Source organism: Rutidosis leptorrhynchoides, chromosome 1 (assembly GCF_046630445.1).
Source record: "Rutidosis leptorrhynchoides isolate AG116_Rl617_1_P2 chromosome 1, CSIRO_AGI_Rlap_v1, whole genome shotgun sequence".
Classification (NCBI taxonomy): Eukaryota; Viridiplantae; Streptophyta; class Magnoliopsida; order Asterales; family Asteraceae; genus Rutidosis; species Rutidosis leptorrhynchoides.
In genome coordinates this window covers 649,606,143-649,614,599 of record NC_092333.1, presented here as the reverse complement: position 1 = coordinate 649,614,599, position 8,457 = coordinate 649,606,143, and the positions used below count along the sequence as shown (strand labels likewise).

General features: G+C 35.2%; 1 non-coding gene across 1 annotated transcript; it reads left to right on the top strand.

Annotated features, from left to right (window-relative positions):
• Positions 1–7,989: 7,989 nt before the first annotated feature.
• On the top strand, positions 7,990–8,096 carry LOC139886822 (small nucleolar RNA R71). The gene has a single exon (XR_011772684.1). It is a non-coding gene; the product is annotated as a small nucleolar RNA R71 (small nucleolar RNA).
• The last annotated feature ends 361 nt before the right edge of the window (positions 8,097–8,457 follow it).

Here is an 8,457-nt window from a genome sequence, read left to right as displayed (position 1 = left end):
TACGGACTACAAACTCGATTCATGAGGTCCATGAATACAGCTGGCGCATTTGTCAACCCAAACGGCATGACCAAAAATTCGTAATGACCATAACGTGTCCGAAAAGCAGTTTTCGGAATGTCCTCTTCTTTGACACGTAATTGATGATAGCCCGACCTTAGGTCAATTTTCGAGTACACACATGATCCTTGCAGTTGATCAAATAAGTCGTCAATTCTCGGTAGTGGATACCGATTCTTGATAGTTAACTTATTTAATTCACGATAATCTATACACATCCTAAAAGATCCATCTTTCTTTTTAACAAATAGAATCGGAGCTCCCCACGGTGAAGTGCTTGGTCGTATGAATCCACGGTCCAGTAATTCTTTTAACTGATCTTGAAGTTCTTTTAATTCGGACGGTGCAAGTCTGTATGGAGCACGAGCCACTGGTGCAGCTCCTGGTACTAAATCTATTTGAAATTCTACAGATCTAAATGGAGGTAATCCCGACAACTCTTCCGGAAAAACTTCAGGAAAATCTCTTGCCACAGGCACGTCATTGATGCTCTTCACTTTTTCCTTCGTTTCGACTTTATTAACATGTGCTAAGATAGCATAGCACCCTTTCTTCAAGCACTTTTGAGCTTTCAAATAACTAATGAGTTTTAGCTTTGAGTTACCCTTCTCTCCATAAATCATTACTGGCGTTTTATCCTTACGAGGAATGCGAATTGCCTTCTTGGCGCACACAACTTCAGCTCCTATTTTGGACATCCAGTCCATGCCGACTATTACATCAAAACTTCCTAATTCTACGGGTATCAAATCAATCTTAAATATTTCTCCGGCTAAATTTATTTTACAATCACGGCAAATTTTATCGGCTTTAATTAGTTTACCATTAGCTAACTCAATCATGTACTTAGCATCTAGATGTAATGATGAACAATTCAATTTAGCGTGAAAGTCTCTACACATGTAACTTCTATCGGCACCAGTATCAAATATAATAGATGCGGATAAGTTATTAATGGTAAACGTACCCGTAACAAGCTCCGGGTCTTCACATGCCTCTCTAGCATTAATAACAAATGCTCTTCCTCGTGCAGATCCATTATTCTTCTCTGGATTCGGACAGTGGCTCTTATAATGACCCTGTTTTCCACACCCATAACAAGTAACGGTAGCCAAAGCAGTTCTATTTGCATTGGTGGCAGGAGTCTTGGTACCATTTGTATTTGTAACGAGAGCCCTACAATCTTCAGCAAGATGACCCTTTCGATTACATTTGTTGCATACCACATTACAGTAACCAGAGTGATGTTTGTGGCATCGGTTACATAAAGGATTTTGTCCTTTATAACCAAAGCTTAAACCACTACCCGTACCTTGCGTGATTTCTTGTTTCTTAAAAGATTGTTGTTGGTTACCTCGATCATAATTTCCATTCTACTTTCTTTTTTTACCTGATACCTTCACATCAGTATTGGATACTTTCTTATCCATGATGACCTGATCCATTAGCTCGTTTGCCATGGTTATAGCTTCATGAATTGTCTTAGGTTTCGATGCTGTAACATTTGCCTTGACCTTTTTGGGCAAACCATCTTTGTACATTTCAATCTTCCGTTCTTCGGTTGGAACCAATTCAGGACATAGCAAAACTAATTCCATGAATCGCTGATTGTAGTTGGTGATTTCAGTACCAACAACCTTCAGGCTTCGTAATTCATCTTCCAACTTCCTAACCTCGTTCCTTGGACAATACTCGTTGATTAACATTGTTTTGAATTCTTCCCAAGGAGTATCATAAGCTACATCTCCTCCTACAGCCTTCACATAATTTTTCCACCACGTGAGTGCACTATCTTGTAAAGTGCACGATGCATACTTGGTCATGTCCTTTTCAACACAACCACTGATTTTAAACACAGTCTCCATCTTTTCTATCCACCAGGTTAAACCGATCGGTCCTTCTGTTCCACTGAATGATGAGGGCTTGCAAGCTTGAAAAGTTTTGTAAGTGCACCCCACACGAGGATTTGGGTTAACTGCAGCACCTCTTGCAGCCTCGACCCATAACATTCTGTCGTTCACTCGCTGATTGATGAGTTCCTGGATTTCTTGTTCCGTCATTCGGTTCAATCGCGCCATATTCTTCTATAAGAATGAAAAGAAAATAATTATTCACATGGAATATTATAGATGTAGTGTATATTTACAGTACATTATAGCTTATTAATAATATGAACCAGGTATTATTATAAAAGCCTTTTCTTCTTATTAGCGTTTTATAATTATATCTAGGGTAGTACCTACCCGTTAATGTCCATACTTAATAGCTTAGTACAGAATCAATTACTACCATCTAAATAATACTTAACCATGGAAAATTATTGCATTTCACACTTCACTATTTTACATATGCTTATCTTACATCGAACATTAAGCAAACCACACTAATAATATTATACAAAACATTATATGATCCCATGGTTTAATACGGCAGCGCATCGTTTGGTCTATTTTCTAGGACGTTTAGGTTTAAAGAATCGCTTAACGCTTATTCTGGCTGTCTGCCTATATTTTGGCTGTGGGACTGAAGAACTGGATGCCGGGATAGAACGAATAGGAATAGCGGGAATAGGGGTGGTAGTGTCTAGTGGAATTGGTGCCACATCATCCTTATTAAACTCAAGATTTGAATTTTCTAATTCATTAGCCTTTCGTTTCTTTCCTAGTTCGAACTTGTCTTTCGTAATTTCCTGTATTTCTTCCTCGGGTTCATTTTTCTCCTCGGGTTCACTTTCCTCCTCGGGTTCACTTTCCGGGTTCTTTATAGTTGGTTCATCCGGAATTTGTGAGTCTTCCCCAAAGATATTATTTTCGTCATCGGATAGGTTAATGACTGAAACACCATCTGAAGATTCTGATTCGGGGTCGCTGAATGTGATAATAAGTTTTGAGCCCGACATCTATCACACAACAACTAACCCATTAGTACTACATAATATTTACATATAAATTTTAACCAACAATGATAAGCAATGGTTTTTTTTAAAATCAGACCCGGTCAAAGTCCAGACTTACTAATGTATCCTAACGACTTCTCGGTTAGACACACTAATGCAAACCTGGTTCGCTAAGACCACCGCTCTGATACCACATGTCATAACCCGTCCTTAACCATAAGAACGTGTTAGATAACGTATGATTTCATTGCGAGGTATTGACCTCTATATGCGACATTTTTAAAAGAACAACTGCATATATTTTACATTACAAACCAAAATTCTTATTTTGATACAAGCTTTAGACAAAATAAAGATGATTATCATTTAGCGATAATCTTAGACTTACAAACTTTACATGTGATGATAACAATACGATTTCTAGCATATTTTACATTACAAATCCTCCGATATGCAGTTTTATTTTTGACACAAATATGCATACTCAAGATCTTGTTTAAATTCAACATGTTGCAGCGAAAGCTTCTAATTATCACCTGAGAATAGACATGCTTAAAACGTCAACATAAAGTTGGTGAGATATAGGTTTAATGCCGGCAGCAATATATATATATATAGACCACAAGATTTCACATATAAACATTTTAATAAAAATATTCTAAGTGGTTGAACACTTGGTAACCATACTTAACATTTAATCACGTCGCATATTCCCTTTATTATGAAATCTTACTACACCGTACCAAGTGTAGTCACGAAACGAAGTACTGTGCAACTGTTGAATACTGGTCGTCCAGTCCGGTTGGGGTTGTCAGGCCCGATAGATCTATCAACAGGATTCGCGTTTACAATACCGCTGTAAATATTAGTTACCAAGCTACAGGGAAGTATGCCAGTGGTACAACTCAACGTAGAATATATTTTTCAGTTACTTGTGTCCATAACGAAAAACATAAAATACATGTATTCTCATCCCGAAATATTTAGAGTTTAAAAGTGGGACTATATACTCACTTTTGCCTTGAAGATATATATATTTTGACTTGGTCTCCGGTTGATATCACGAACCTATCCATATATAATATATCAATACCTTTTCTTTTTAAACAAACGTCACATATATATACTTATAATACTTTTAATACTTTTAATAATTCCTTAGTCCGTAGTTAGCAGTCCGATGTTAGTAATTCAATTTTAATGGTTCATTTTTAGGTGTTTAATAAACCCCCAATGAAATAAATAAAAACCCCCATCGTATATGTATTGGTCGAGATTAATCTTGACCCACGGTACCGGTGTTGTCAAATGACGTGTTGCGTACATAAAGTACCGGTGTTGTCAAATGACGTGTTGCGTACAATCATGGGATCTTATGATTAATCTTCTCGTATTGTTTACGGGTGATCCTGAACCATATAAAATTAAATTATGAGTACATATATATAAAATATCATGTTATTTTAAAAAGATGTGATTTATTTAATTTTCTCCAATTATTTTCGTAGCTAAACTAGTCTTAGATATCCGATCTCGTTTTGGTCATAGTTTCTTCGTTACAACTCCGTTTTCGTTGATTCAACTTGCCACTTCCTTGGATCGAGTCCTTCTTTAAGACTATGAACTGTAAATACCTTAGTTTGTATTCGAAATCACAGGTCATAGGTCAAACTTTAGCGAAACTTATGAAGTTAATCATTTTCCATCATGTAAGCAACCTTAAATGATTATTTTTCTAAAAATACTTATACTTTGAGTTAAATCATGAAATTTTTATGTGTTATCATATTCATAGTAAAAATCATTTTTCCATAAAATAAACCTCCAATTCAAAGTTTAAGATGGTTTTTAATTATCCAACCCAAAACAGCCCCCGGTTGCACTCCGACGTCGTAAATTCAGTTTTTAAGGTGTTCTTTGAAAAACCAAGTTATACCTTGTTAAATTAGCATATATTTATGATATATTACAGGTCTTGAAGTATTTTAAAAGTTAAGTTAGAAGGATCTATTTAGTTTGCAAACAAGTTTGAAAACATTCAAACTATGTTCTTGTTGTTAAAATTTTATACCACAAAATAAGATAGCTATATATATATGAATCGAATAAGGTTATGAACAAAGTTACTACCTCAAGTTACTTGGACAAGATTGCTGTAAAAGAGGAGTAAGAACCTAGAACCAAAAGGGTGATGGAATTGGATGAAAGATTGGAAGTAAGTTTGTGTTCTTGGAAGGATTTCTTGAAGTGTTGTTGTAAGAGTTTTCTTATGGTGATTAAGTAAGGTTTTTATGGCTAGATCTTCTTGGTAACTTGCTGGATTGTTATGGAGTTTAAGGTTCTTGAAAGAGTGTGTGTTTTTAGCTAGAAAATGGAAGTTAAAATGAATCAAAATGATGATCCATGGTACTCTTATAAAAACGTGATTAAGGGGGGTATGAAGACAAAATTTTTAGCTTGTAATCTTGTGTATTTGTCAAACAATCATACAAAAGTAATTACCTCTACCTTAGGGCAGTAACAAGGGCTAGTTAGGTGGTGATTTGATGTGTATATACCAATAGTAAATACGTATAGAAGCTAGGTATGATACGAGTACTTATACTCTAGATATACGTATAGAAATTTTGTGAAAAATGGAATGAGAATTCAAATATAGCTATCTTTTGTGAATACACTTATATGGTTTTATGTATTTAAGTCCTTAAAAGTGATTAAATACATTACTTATACGATATATGTATAAACATTATAGATTATAAGTATTTATGTCAAATAACGTTACGTATGGTTATCGTTTTGAAAACTTAAGTTAGTAGTTTCAAAACATACTTATAACTTATTGTTATTAATACAAAATGAGGTATTAAAACATTCATTAATCATGTTAAATATGTATATATACATATATATACACAAACGTATAATTATCATATATTGTATAGTTCGTGATATCATCGGTCAAACTAGACGGTCAAACGTTGTGTAAAACTCTTTTCGGAAACATAAATCTCAACAATTTGGATTGCTTATCATGTTGGTAAGGTTTAATTTATGTAAATATTAATCTTATAAGTATAGAACGATCGAAAAAGTGCGGGTCGTTACAATAAGCGTATTCCAAATGGTTTGGAAGTAGCTTTAACTCTAATGTCGGAGGTTCTTCTATCGATGATTTATATCGATATCTGTCTTCTTCTTTTAGCATTTGAATTTCTTCTGTTGTTGGTTCATATCCATTAGCTATTAGTGTAGCTAACATTTCAGTTTCATCAATTGGTTCAGTTCCTTCTCCTAAAGAACATTCTCCTGTTCCTTGTAAATCTGGAAATTCTTCTAACAATTCTGCATGTGAATCTATAGTTTGAATATAATAACATGTATCATCTGCAGATTGCGGTTGTTGCATTGCTCTATCAACTGAAAAGGTAACACTCTCGTCCTCTATACTTAGGGTCAGTTTCTTACCAAACACGTCTATCATTGCTTTAGCCGTGTTTAAGAATGGTCTTCCTAATATGAGAGGAACTTGAGAATCTTCTTCCATGTCCAGAACAACAAAATCTACTAGAAATACTAAAGTACCAACTTTAACTAGCATGTTCTCCATTATCCCTCTAGGATATTTTATTGATCGATCGGCTAGTTGTATGCTTATTCTTGTTGGTTTCAATTCTCCAAGGTCTAGTTTAGCGTATAGTGAATACGGCATTAAATTTATACTAGCACCTAAATCTGCCAATGCTTCTATTGAACTAAGACTACCCAGAAAACATGGAATTGTAAAACTTCCTGGATCAGATAATTTTTCTGGTATCTTATTCAACAGCACTGCTGAACAATTAGCATTCATAGTAACAGCCGAGAGTTCTTCCATTTTCTTTATATTTGAGATTAGATCTTTCAAGAATTTAGCATATCTCGGCATTCCTGAAATTACATCAATGAAAGGAAGATTTACATTTATCTATTTAAACATATCCAAAAATTTGGATTGCTCGGCTTCAAGTTTCTCTTTTTTCATTTTACTCGGGTAAGGAAGTGGTGGTTGGTATGGTTTAACATAAGGTTTAGCCTTAACTGTGTTATCTTCATTAACCTTTTCAACTACCGGTTCTTTTTCCTTATCTTGTTCAGGTTGTGGTTCTTGTGGAGTAGGAATAGCGTCCTCAGAAATTACAGGTATTTCAGGTGGTTTAAGTGTTGTACCACTTCTTGTGGTAATGGCTTTAGCTGTTTCATTCCGGGGGTTAGCATTTGTATCACTAGGTAAACTTCCCGGTTTTCTTTCACCTATTAACCTTGCTAGGTTACTTACTTCTTGTTCCAAGTTTTGAATAGAAGCTTGTTGATTTCTAAATGCTTGAGCATTTTGTTCATTGGTTTTTTTCTGAGATGTGAAAAACTGTGTTTGAGTTTCAACTAGCTTCGTCATCATATCTTCTAAATTTAGCTTTTTATCATCGGTTTGTGGTGGTTTGTTTTGAAAATTAGGTCTTTGCTGATTGTAAGTATTATTGGATACTTGTTGATTGCTAGGACCTTGTTGGTTGTTGTATGGAATATTTCGGTTATAATTCTGGTTTTGATTGTAAATTGGTCTTGGCGGTTGATAATTATTCTGATAATTATTTCCAGGGCTTTGGTTTAGATATGAAATATTCTCTCTTTGTTCCATTGTTAGTTCAATACTGAGACAATCTTTTGTCAAATGTGGTCCTCCACACTGCTCACAACTAATTCGTATTGAGTGAATATCCTTAGTCATCTTTTCCATTCGTCTCTCGACAGCATCTATCTTTGCTGAAATGGAATCTGAGTCATGGCTAGAATCGGCTCTAGCTGGTTTAGATAATCTAACAATATCTTTTTCTTGGTGCCACTCATGTGAGTGGGAAGCAGTGTTATCAATAATTTTGTAAGCATCAGTTTCTGTTTTCTTCATAATGGAACCACCAGCTGCTATATCGATGTCTTTCCTTGTAGTGATGTCGCATCCTTGGTAGAATATTTGTACTATTTGACAAGTGTCTAAACCATGTTGCGGACATCCTCTCAATAACTTTCTAAATCGTGTCCATGCCTCATATAGAGTTTCACTTGGTTTCTGTGTGAACGTAACAATTTCTCCTTGAAGTCTCACGGCTTTAGATGCCGGAAAGAATTGTTTAAGAAATTTTTCAACTAAAACGTCCCATGTATCAATCGCCCCTTCAGGTAACGATTCCAACCAATCTTTGGCTTCTCCCTTTAAAGTCCAGGGAAATAACATGAGATATATCTGTTCATCCTCAACTTCTCGGATTTTAAATAGTGTGCAGATCCTATTAAAGGTACGAAGATGTTCATTTGGATCTTCCTTCGGCGCACCACTAAATTGGCATTGATTAGTTACCATGTGTAGAATTTGTCCTTTGATTTCATAATCTGGCGCATTAATGTCTGGATGAGTAATTGCATGACCTTGGCCAGTGCGTTTAGCTCTCATTCGGTCTTCCATA